Source organism: Elgaria multicarinata, chromosome 13 (genome assembly GCF_023053635.1).
Source record: "Elgaria multicarinata webbii isolate HBS135686 ecotype San Diego chromosome 13, rElgMul1.1.pri, whole genome shotgun sequence".
NCBI classification, from domain to species: Eukaryota; Metazoa; Chordata; class Lepidosauria; order Squamata; family Anguidae; genus Elgaria; species Elgaria multicarinata.
Genome location: NC_086183.1, coordinates 6,352,549 through 6,364,761, shown reverse-complemented (window position 1 = coordinate 6,364,761; position 12,213 = coordinate 6,352,549). Strand labels below are relative to the sequence as shown.

At 49.6% G+C, this 12,213-nt stretch overlaps 1 protein-coding gene across 1 annotated transcript in view; it reads left to right on the top strand.

The window, feature by feature from the left end:
• TMEM35B (transmembrane protein 35B) overlaps positions 1–10,500 on the top strand; it is a 225,240-nt gene extending 214,740 nt beyond the window's left edge. Inside the window, exon 4 of the transcript XR_010026078.1 lies at positions 10,488–10,500. The gene's annotated coding sequence lies outside the window, so the exon portion shown is untranslated. The remainder of the gene's footprint in view (positions 1–10,487) is intronic.
• The last annotated feature ends 1,713 nt before the right edge of the window (positions 10,501–12,213 follow it).

Here is a 12,213-nt window from a genome sequence, read left to right as displayed (position 1 = left end):
CTGGAGCTTAGCTTTTTCTCTGAGGGGAAGTCCATGAGTTGAAGTGACAGCTTGCTTCTCAAAGACAGGGTTACAGCGGAAGAGGGGTGGGACGAGACCGGGGAGAGAAGCTCGACCAGTGACTGCTACTAATCCCCACATCCTGGAGGACCACAGCATCCCACACAAAGTGGCTGTGGTGAAGTCAATGGCTGTCATGAGTTGAAGTGAGTGCTCACTTCTCAGGAAAATTAAACTGTCCGTACACACTAAGTGGCTGTGGTATGGGCGATCGGTCGACTGCTGGAGTACCACCCGCACATAGGGGAAGTCCATGAGTTGAAGTGACAGCTTGCTTCTCAAAGACAGGGTTACAGCGGAAGAGGGGTGGGACGAGACCGGGGAGAGAAGCTGGACCAGCTTCTGCTACTAATCCTCACCCACATCCTGGAGGACCACAGCATCCCACACAAAGTGGCTGTGGTGAAGTCAATGGCTGTCATGAGTCGAAGTGAGTGCTCACTTCTCAGGAGGAAACTTAAACTGTCCCTATGCACTAAGTGGCTGTGCTATGGGAGTTCGGTGGACTGTTGGAGTACCAGCCGCAATTGGGGAAGTGAATGAGTTTCAGTGAAAGGTTGCTTCTCAAAATCAGCACACAGATCAAGGACTCCATTTGATCCCCGAGCTATCTAAAGGGTGACCCGTGGACTGCTGGAGTTTTCCTCCGGTTCCCGGTGGCTGGGATGGGTCTCGGCTTCTCAAAGCCATGGCACTGCTGCATATGCAGTGCAGCTTCTCGAAAGAGAGCTGTCCCACGGAAAAACGGTGCATTACTGGAGCTTAGCTTTTTCTCAAAGGGGAAGTCAATGAGTTGAAGTGAAAGGTTGCTTCGGAAGTTTATGGCTTTCATGAGTTTCAGTGACAGCTTGCTTCTCAAAGAGGGCGTTACAGCGGAAGAGGGGTGGGACGAGACCAGGGAGAGGAGCTGGACCAGCTGCTGCGACTAATCCTCACCCACATCCTGGAGGACCACAGCATCCGCAGTAGTGGCTGTGGTGAAGTCAATGGCTGTCATGAGTTGAAGTGAGTGCTCACTTCTCAGGAGGAAACGTAAACTGTCCCTATGCAGACAGTGGTTGGGGAGAGAGGCACGGCCAGCTGCGCCTCGACCGTAGGGGCTGTGCTCAAGTGTCTGAACTTGGAGTCGAAGCGAGAGCTCACTTCTCAGATAACTTGAATTGCGAGACTGGGGAGAGATGCTCGACCAGCTGCTGCAACTAATCCTCCTCACCCACATCCTGGAGGACCAGAGCATCCACCGGAGTGGCTGTGCTCAACTCGGCGCACTACAAAACGACAAGTGGCTGTGGTGAAGTCAATGGCTGTCATGAGTCGAAGTGAAAGCTCACTTCTCAGATAACTTGAATTGCGAGACTGGGGAGAGACGCTCGACCAGCTGCTGCAACTAATCCTCCTCACCCACATCCTGGTGGAACAAAGCATCCACCAAGAAGTGGCTGTGGTGAAGTCAATGGCTGTCATGAGTCGAAGTGAGTGCTCACTTCTCAGGAGGAAACTTAAACTGTCCCTATGCAGTCAGTGGTTGGGGAGAGAGGCACGGCCAGCTGTGCCTCCACCGTAGGGGCTGTGCTCAAGTGTCTGAACTTGAAGTTGAAGTGAGAGCTCAAAATTGCTCCATATGAGACTGGGGAGAGAAGCTCGACCAGCGACTGCTACTTATCCCCACATCCTGGAGGACCACAGCATCCCACACAAAGTGGCTGGTAAAGTCAACGGCTGTCATGAGTCGAAGTGAAAGCTCACTTCTCAGGAGGAAACTTAAACTGTCCCTATGCACTAAGTGGCTGTGCTATGGGAGTTCGGTGGACTACTGGAGTAGCTCCCTCAATTGGGGAAGTCAATGGCTGTCATGAGTCGAAGTGAGAGCTCACTTCTCATTAAACTTAAACTGTCCCTATGCACTAAGTGGCTGTGCTATGGGCGTTCGGTGGACTGTTGGAGTACCAGCCGCAATTGGGGAAGTCCATGAGTTGAAGTGAGTGCTCACTTCTCAGGAAAATTAAACTGTCCGTACACACTAAGTGGCTGTGGTATGGGCGATCGGTGGACACCTGGAGTACCACCCGCACATAGGGGAAGTCCATGAGTTGAAGTGACAGCTTGCTTCTCAAAGACAGGGTTACAGCGGAAGAGGGGTGGGACGAGACCGGGGAGAGAAGCTGGACCAGCTTCTGCTACTAATCCTCACCCACATCCTGGAGGACCACAGCATCCACAGTAGTGGCTGTGGTGAAGTCAATGGCTGTCATGAGTTGAAGTGAGTGCTCACTTCTCAGGAGGAAATGTAAACTGTCCCTATGCAGACAGTGGTTGGGGAGAGAGGCACGGCCAGCTGCGCCTCGACCGTAGGGGCTGTGCTCAAGTGTCTGAACTTGGAGTCGAAGCGAGAGCTCACTTCTCAGATAACTTGAATTGCGAGACTGGGGAGAGACGCTCGACCAGCTGCTGCAACTAATCCTCCTCACCCACATCCTGGTGGAACAAAGCATCCACCGAGAAGTGGCTGTGGTGAAGTCAATGGCTGTCATGAGTCGAAGTGAGTGCTCACTTCTCAGGAGGAAACTTAAACTGTCCCTATGCAGTCAGTGGTTGGGGAGAGAGGCACGGCCAGCTGTGCCTCCACCGTAGGGGCTGTGCTCAAGTGTCTGAACTTGAAGTTGAAGTGAGAGCTCAAAATTGCTCCATATGAGACTGGGGAGAGAAGCTCGACCAGCGACTGCTACTTATCCCCACATCCTGGAGGACCACAGCATCCCACACAAAGTGGCTGGTAAAGTCAACGGCTGTCATGAGTCGAAGTGAAAGCTCACTTCTCAGGAGGAAACTTAAACTGTCCCTATGCACTAAGTGGCTGTGCTATGGGAGTTCGGTGGACTACTGGAGTAGCTCCCTCAATTGGGGAAGTCAATGGCTGTCATGAGTCGAAGTGAGAGCTCACTTCTCATTAAACTTAAACTGTCCCTATGCACTAAGTGGCTGTGCTATGGGCATTCGGTGGACTGTTGGAGTACCAGCCGCAATTGGGGAAGTCCATGAGTTGAAGTGAGTGCTCACTTCTCATTAAACTTAAACTGTCCCTATGCACTAAGTGGCTGTGCTATGGGCGTTCGGTGGACTGTTGGAGTACCAGCCGCAATTGGGGAAGTCCATGAGTTGAAGTGAGTGCTCACTTCTCAGGAGGAAACTTAAACTGTCCCTATGCACTAAGTGGCTGTGCTATGGGAGTTCGGTGGACTGTTGGAGTACCAGCCGCAATTGGGGAAGTGAATGAGTTTCAGTGAAAGGTTGCTTCTCAAAATCAGCACACTGATCGGGTCACCCAGAGGACCACAGCCTGTACGTAGTGGCTGTGCTGAAGTCAATGACTTCCATGAGTTTAAGTGAAAGGTTGCTTCTCAAAGGCGAGGACTTGCCTGTTTCATTTTCGCAGCGAGACAGGCAGCTGCAGTAACAGTCAGAACCACACACACAAGGACAGCTTTTGCACAGAGGCTCATGAGTTCAAGTGACAGCTTACTTCTCAAAACCATACTTCTGGATCAGGGAGTACGTCTTCCACTCCCAGGGCACTCCAAAGGGCGACCCGTGGACTGCTGGACTTTACCTCCCTCAGTTGGGGAAGTGAATGATGAGTTTAAGTGAAAGCTTGCTTCTCAAAGACGGGTTACAGCAGAAGGGGAAGAGGAAGAGGATGAGACTGAGGAGAGAGAGAGAAGAGAGCATCCACTGTAGTGGCTTTGCTAGTGGCTGTGCTACGGGCGATCGGTGGACTGCTGGAGTACCTCCCGCACATAGGGGAAGTGAATGAGTTTCAGTGAAAGGTTGCTTCTCAAAATCAGCACACAGATCAAGGACTCCATTTGATCCCCGAGCTATCTAAAGGGCGACCCGTGGACTGCTGGAGTTTAACCTCCCTCACCCTCAATTGGGGAAGTGAATGAGTTTCAGTGAAAGGTTGCTTCTCAAAATCAGCACACTGATCGAGTCATCCAGAGGACCACAGCCTCTATGTAGTGGTGGCTGTGCTGAAGTCAATGACTTCCATGAGTTCAAGTGAAAGGTTGCTTCTCAAAGGCGAGGACTTGCCTGTTTCATTTTCGCAGCGAGACAGGCAGCTGCAGTAACACTCACAACCACACACACAAGGACAGCTTTTGCACAGAGGCTCATGAGTTGAAGTGACAGCTTACTTCTCAAAACCATACTTCGGGATCAGGGAGTACGTCTTCCACTCCCAGGGCACTCCAAAGGGCGACCCGTGGACTGCTGGAGAGAGGCAGCCTGGCTAGTGGTGGTGGTGCCAGGCATTGCCTTGCCCCCTGCTTGCACCTCACCTAAACACGTGCAGTCAATCATGGACAAACGGTTGTAAACCGCCCAGAGAGCTTCGGCTGTGGGGCGGTATATAAATGTAATTAAATAAATAAATAAATAAATAAATAAATAAATGGAGTCTTTTGGAACTGGGTGGAAAACTATCCGGATGAGTTGACTAAGCTGTACCGGACGCCACAGAAATGAAATGAACTCAAGTGCGGTGCTTTGCCCTCACAGTCAGTCACACACACGCACGGTGACAAACTCTGCCTAGTGCCTACAGAGAAAAAACCAGCCTGCCTGAACTGTAGTGTGCCTGCCAACCCAAGGAGGGGTGGAATTAAAGGGAGCCTGCCTGTCACTCCCACGAGGGCTTGAGGGTGGGGTATCCCAGCAGGGGGAGATTGCCCTTCAGAAAGACCAGCTGCTCCACCAAGTCCGGCTCCAAGCGAGAGCGGTGAGGGGTCACTATGTCGCCCGCCATAGAGAACACCCTCTCGCTTGGAACACTGGTGGGTGGGCAGCTGAGTCGATCCATGGCCACCCGCGCCAGGTCCGGCCAAATCTGAAAACGGGATGACCAGTAGGCCAGGGGGTCCATGGAGGAGTCCTCGATGGGCTCTGACAGGTAACGCTGCACGGTGGTTGCAGCGTCATCCTGGCTGGTGGCTGGGGAGGGTCTCTGCCCAAACACGGTGTGCAGAGCCTCTTCCCAATACCCCTCGCCTGTGCTGCTGCTGGGAGGGATGCACGTGAGGCTGCTGCTGGTGCTGCTGGTGCTGCTGCGGGGAGGGGTGGCCTGCTCCTCTGCCTCACTCTGCCCCACCCTCTTGGCCCATGCCGCCCGCACTTCGCCCACCAGCGTTTCCACCCAGTGCTGCCTGCTATTTGGCCCACAAAGCCCATCCTTCACACGAGGGTCGCACATGGCTGCCAACATGTGGACCCTGTCGGTTTGGATGGGCTCCAGCCTCCGCGTCACGCCGTCCCTCAGCCTAGTCACCGCTTCGCGGACCTCGGGCTCGAAGCGCCTGCCGGTGACGGGATCCCTGTACTCCAGAAAGTCGCCCATCTGTTTCTGGAGATGCCTGCATACAGGGATCACCTGGCTGAGGAGGGCAGAGCTTTTGCTCAGGGTCTCGGTGGCGTTCAGGAACGGCTTGAGGACCGCCACCAGCTGGGACATGGCGTCCCACTGCTGCTTGCCCATGTGGTGGACGCCCATGTCCCTGACCCTGAACAAGTCGTGGATGGCACGCTGTTGCTCCACCATCCGCTCCAGCATCAGGTAGGTGGAGTTCCAGCGTGTCACCACATCCTGCACTAGCCTGTGCTGCGGGAGATTCAACTCCTCCTGCTTCTCCCGCAGCAAGCGACTGCCCTTGATGCTGTGGTGGAAATGGCCTGCCACCTTTCTGCAGCTCTCCAGGAGGTTACGGATCCCGGACAGGGGACCGAGGTTGGGCTTGCTGCTGCCCATCCCAAGGCCATCCCTCACCACCAGGTTCAAGACGTGCGCGATGCAGCACCTTCACCATGTTGGCTCCCCCGTCCGTGACCATGTAACCGCGGGTGACCTTCTGCCCAGCTAGCCACCCATCCACCATGTGGTTCATGGCCTCCGTAATCTCTGCTGCCGTGTGGGACTGGTCCATCACTTGCGTGTGGAGGAGGGCCCAGCAGTAGCCCTCCTTGCCAGTCCCTGTAGTGCTGGATCCTTCCTGCCCCACGGCTGCCTACCAGTGTGCCGTCAGGGACAGGTAAGCGTGCACTCCGCTCTCGCTGGACCAAATGTCCGAGGTGAAGTGCACCATCCGTGCCTCTGCCTGGCACAGACGACCCAGCACTAACTCCCTGCAGGAACGGTACAGGGAAGGCACCACCCGCCTGCTCAGGGTGGTGCGACACGGCAGCTTATAGTATGGCACCACAAGCGCCATCAGCCTCTTGAAGCCTGCGTTGTCGACGAGGCTGAATGGCTGGTCGTCCAACGCCACCATCTCACCGATTGACGTGGTGATCTGGGAGGGCGTTGGAAAACGCCATCTTGTGGTTCCATACTTCCCCCACCCCATTTCTGGCAGGGTTGCCTGCCTAACCCTTGTGGGGATGGGAGATGGAGAGCTGAGACTGGAAGTGCCAGCAGCAGCAGCAGCAGCAGCAGCAGCAGCAGCAGCAGCAGCCTTCGGCTTTCCCCTGGAACCAGTCGCCTTGCCCGCCTCTTTCCCCAGCAAGACCGACTGGTGCTGCCTCTTAAGATGCATCTTCATGCTGCTGGTTCCATAATGCCCTGTCGATGAACCCCTGCTTAGGCTGAGTTTGCAGTGGCGACAGACAGCAAAGCGGGGATCCGCTCCCAACTCAAAGTGGTCCCACACGATGCTTGTCTTTCGTTTCCGTGGTGACACCACCAATTGCCCGCCTGAGCTCTCTGGTGTTGCCACAGAAACAGGGGTGTGGGATGAGACTGGGGAGAGAGCCTCGGCCTGCTGCTGCTCCTCCTCAGCCCCCACATCCTGGAGGCCCACCGCCTCCTCCTCCTCCCCCCCTCCACTGTGCTGAGGACCTCATCTAGGTCCATCATCGGGCTCGTGGGCTGAAAGGAGAATGAAGGAGTTGGGGATACTCCTCCTCCTCTAATGGCACTGCTGCCACGTGCCTCTTGCAAACGGGCACTTTTCCCATTCCCACCCTCAAAAAGAGAACGCCGGGCACAAGTTGCAGAAGAGAGTGGCTCTGCCTGCTGCTTGTCCTGCTTCTGTTTTGGAGCAGTCAGCCAAGGAGTTGCCCGTTTGAGTTTCACAGGAGGAGAGGCAGCCTGCTTACTGCTGGCAGCCTGAGCCTTGCTGCTTTCAGCACGCCTGCTTCCTCTTTTCATGATGACTAACAAAATATTAATACTACTAATACTATGTATAAGGTACTACTAAGAATATGTATAAGAAGAATATAATATGTTTAAATGTAGGGAAATGGGACAAGAACAATAAAATATACTACTACTAATATGTATGAGAATATACTAATATATATATACTACTAAGAATATCTACAAGAATATAATAATATGTTTAAGAATATTACTAATAAATGTAGGGAAATGGGACAAGAAATGGGACAACCACTACTATAAGAAGAACAAAATATGAATACTACTACTAATATGTATGAGAATGTATACTAATAGACTACTAAGACTATGTAAAAGAATATAATAATAATATGTTTAAGAATAGGGAAATGGTGTGCGTATGCTTTCCCCAAAATGCTCAATCTGTGGCTGCACAAAAGCAGCCCACTCTGTCCAAGTTACACAGAGAAGAAAAAGAGAATCAAATTTTTTTGGTATATTTTGGTATATAGAAGATAGAAGGAAACACAATCAGGATTTAAGAGAGGGGAGGGGGGAAAAGAACCAACCACTACTATAAGAAGAACAAAATATGAATACTACTAATATGTATGAGAATGTATACTAATAGACTACTAAGACTATGTAAAAGAATATAATATAATATGTTTAAGAATAGGGAAATGGTGTGCGTATGCTTTCCCCAAAATGCTCAATCTGTGGCTGCCTGTTGAACTTGACAAAAGCAGCCCACTCCGTCCAAGTTACACAGAGAAGAAAAAGAGAATCAATTTTTTTTGGTATATTTGGTATATAGAAGATAGAAGGAAACACAATCAGGATTTAAGAGAGGGGAGGGGGGAAAAGAACCAACCACTACTATAAGAAGAACAAAATATGAATACTACTAATATGTATGAGAATGTATACTAATAGACTACTAAGACTATGTAAAAGAATATAATATAATATGTTTAAGAATAGGGAAATGGTGTGCGTATGCTTTCCCCAAAATGCTCAATCTGTGGCTGCCTGTTGAACTTGACAAAAGCAGCCCACTCCGTCCAAGTTACACAGAGAAGAAAAAGAGAATCAATTTTTTTTGGTAAATTTGGTATATAGAAGATAGAAGGAAACACAATCAGGATTTAAGAGAGGGGAGGGGGGAAAAGAACCAACCACTACTATAAGAAGAACAAAATATGAATACTACTAATATAATATGTATGAGAATATATACTAATAGACTATGTGAAAGAATATAATAAAATATGTTTAAGAATATAAATGTAGGGAAATGGGACAAAAAGTGTGTGTATGCTTTCAAAAGAAAGCTTTCACAAAAGCAGAACAGTCAGGCTTTAATACAGGGAAGGGGGGGGGCAACCAACCCAACCACACACTCCAAAATTCAAAAATAAAGTTTATATTAAATCAAAGTAAGGGGAAAACACAGGGCAAACTAAGCTACAAGTCAGAAAGAAGCAAACAAACACACACACGCGCCAAACTAAACCTATCCTAATCTATCTCCAAAGTCCAAAGCAGGAGCACTAACTAACTAAGTGTTCCCTCCATGAACGCCAACCCACAAAGAGACACAAAACAGAAAGTTCTCAGGGTGGGTCTGCCTTAGTCCCCCCTCCAACGCTGGGATTGGAGGAGGATGCTTTCTGAGGAGATCAATTCTCATCAGGATTGGGAGTTGAATGTGCCTGTCATCGCTTCCAAAAAAATAAAAAAATAAATGAAAAAAACCCAAACCCCGATTTTTAACAAAATATTGCACGTGAACCACAGCACGCAGAAAGTTGAGAGTAGTCTCAAAATGACCCCCATCCACGACTCTCTGTGCACAAGAATTTTCAGAATGATAGCTTAAACCCCCCCCAGTTATCCCCGATTCTTTCCCTCAATGCAATCCTATGGGCGAAAAGCCGAAACGCAGTTTGAGCCGCGCGGTTGACCCGATTTTCAAAAAAATATAGCACGCGACACGGACAACGCAGAGAGGTGAGAGTGGTCTCAAAATGACCCCCATCCACGACTCTCTGAGCACAAGAATTTCCAGAGCGATAGCTTCAAAAACATCGTAGTTATGCGCGATTATTTGCCGCAATGCAATCCTATGGCGAAATGTTTTCAAGATGGCGACCGGAGCGCTCCGCCTGAACTCGGAGCTCCGAAAAATGGTCACTTCTCTTCGCCTTGCTTCTAGGGGGTCCACGGTCCGCTCCTACTCCGCCTCTGGGTAAGGCGGAGCAGGCCAATCCGCTACTGCTTCTACGCTCCTAATCGGAGCGGAGCACATCCCTAGTACTGACCCTTGAGCTGGGATTTGGATTTGGTTCTCCCACATCCAAAACCAACACTTCACTGGTTTTCAAACTCTGTTCAGGGGAACCTTGTGCAGTTCCTTAGAAATACAGGGAGGTATGTACAAAAGAACAGTCAATTTAGCAAGGAAATGGTCAAATGCACAGATTTCAGTCCAATGCGTTCAGGCTAAGACAAGAGTGGTCAAAATAGTAGAGGTATGCTCCGCTCCGATTAGAATCGGAGAATCAGAAGCGAATTGGCCTGCTCCGCCTTGCCCAGAGGTGGAGTAGAAGCAGACCGTGGACCCTTAGAAGCACGGTGAAGAGAAGCGCCCATAGGCGGAGCACTTCTCTTTTCGCGGCACGATCTGATCGCCATTTTGGAAAATTTCGCCCATGGGATTGCATTGTGGAAAAGAATAGGGGATAACTGTGTTGTTTTTTAAGCTATCTTTCTGAAACTTCTTGTGCTTAGAGAGTCATGGCTGGGGGCCATTTTGAGCCTACTCTCAGCTCTCTGTGTGGTGCGGTTCGCTTGCTAGAATTTTTGGAAAAATAAGGTAAAAAAACCGGGAGGTACCTTTTTGAAGTGCTGAGGGGCAGAGTCAACTTCCGGTCATGATCACATGATCCCAAAGTTGGAGGAGGGGATAGGCAAAACAGGTAACTTGGGATACTGGGAAACTTCTCTTTCTTAGTCTGAACGGACTTTTCCCAGTGTTTTTTAAAGCAGTAGCCCCACCAAATGCACAAACACAACCTGAAATCATATACTAAGCAAATAAATAACAGATAGGAAACACAGCACTGCTACCTACCCTAACCTTGGTGAACAACTGAATAGATGTGGTGCAAGGGGATGAGGTCCCCTAGGGCATGTGGACGTGCCCAGTGCACACACACTCTCACCCTTGGAGGGTCATCAGAGCCCTCCAAAGAGTAACCCATGGAGAGACCGAACACTGAAGCTAATGCCTGTCATGAGTTGAAGTGTAAGTTTGCTTCTTAAAGACTGGTCCCTAGACAGGGACAGTCAAAATTGGCACAATTCCCCCTCCCCCAGGGAACGTCCACTTCCCTCTTACTGGTAAAAGACAAATATAGCCTTTTTAAAAAAATTCTTCCTGTTGTTTATTCAGCAACACCTGCTTTTAATTCCACCCCTCCTTTGTTTATTTATTTATTTATTCCATTTTATATTTACACCCCATAGCCCAAGCTCTCCTGGCTTTTCCTCTTCAGTGAAGTCAGGCAGGCTTTCATTGTAGTTCATCTCCTTGTTGTTGTTGTTATTATTATTGCTATTAATATTAATTAGTACTGCTATTATTAACATTATTATTATTTTGTTGTTGTTTAATAATGGCTGTGATCACAGTGCAGCCAATCAACTCTGAAGCAAGGATCACAAAGCTTTACTCTTACCCTCCTAGCCTCCTAGTTAGTTATGGGATGCAAAAGAAAAGGCATCTCTCTGTGCTGCTCCCACCTCACAGGGATGGTTTGCATTACCGGCTTTGAAACTATCCTTGGCTCACTTCCTTATGCCCCCAGAAATGTCTGCTGCCTGCCTGCCTTCCCTCCCTCCTCCCCTGCCTGCCTCGCAGGGATGGTTTGTGTGTGTCTTGCTTTGACTCAGGGGATAAGTCCTTCCTGTGCTCACTTAGACTTTTGGAAGTTCCAAATCAATTTTTCAAGTGTGGAAGAAGATTCATATAGGTTTATCTCTACTCCCCAATTCATGGCATATTGGGATTTCCTTTGAAATGGCCCCATTAAGCTGTCTGCAGCTTTAAATCCCTGAGATACTGGGGTGTCTGATTTTCATAAATTTCCCAAAAATCAGGGGATGATGGGATTGGCTTGAGTCTTGGCATGCATGTGTATCCATGGATAATCTATCATGGTGCCAAGTTTGAGGTTTCTAACATGAAAATTGACAGAGATATCGAAAGGGGTGTGAATTGGGGTTATGGGTGGTGTGTTAGAGGTTTAAGCCCCGCCAAAAATCAGGGGATGATGGGATTTGCTTGAAACTTGGCATGAATGTGGATCTAGATGGCATCTGTGAGGGTGCCCACTTCCAATTTTTTTATCTGTCAAAATGTCGGAGAACAGTCCATGTCTGAAAATGGGGTGTCCAATTTTCATAAATTCCCCAAAAATCAGGGGATGATGGGATTGGCTTGAGTCTTGGCATGCATGTGTATACGTACATGAGGTGTCATGGTGCCAAACTTGAGGTTTCTAACTTTAACAGAAAAAAAGTTGTAGACTTTTTTGGATTTCAATGCAAGCCTATGGGGGGAAAAAGCAGAGCTCCGATCCGGATCTGGAGCTCCACAGCGGAGTGGAGCGGACTATAGGTGGAGCGGGGCGGAGTGGAGCGAAGCGGCCTGATCCACAAATTGCGGATCTGGAAGAGGAGCGGATCGGGGGGTCCGTGCACACCCCTACAAAATAGCATGCAAAGATAAGAGCACAGGCAAGAAATTAGATACATGGGATCAGGCCAAGGCAGGAGAAATCAAGATAGTAGGCAGAGACCAAAACAGTTGGCAATCAGATGCGTTACACAGTCCAGAAGAAGGGTCAAGATGCAATCCAAGGGTCAATAGCACAGAGTATCAATCAGAAGGTAGCAGACGCGGACACTGGCAGAGG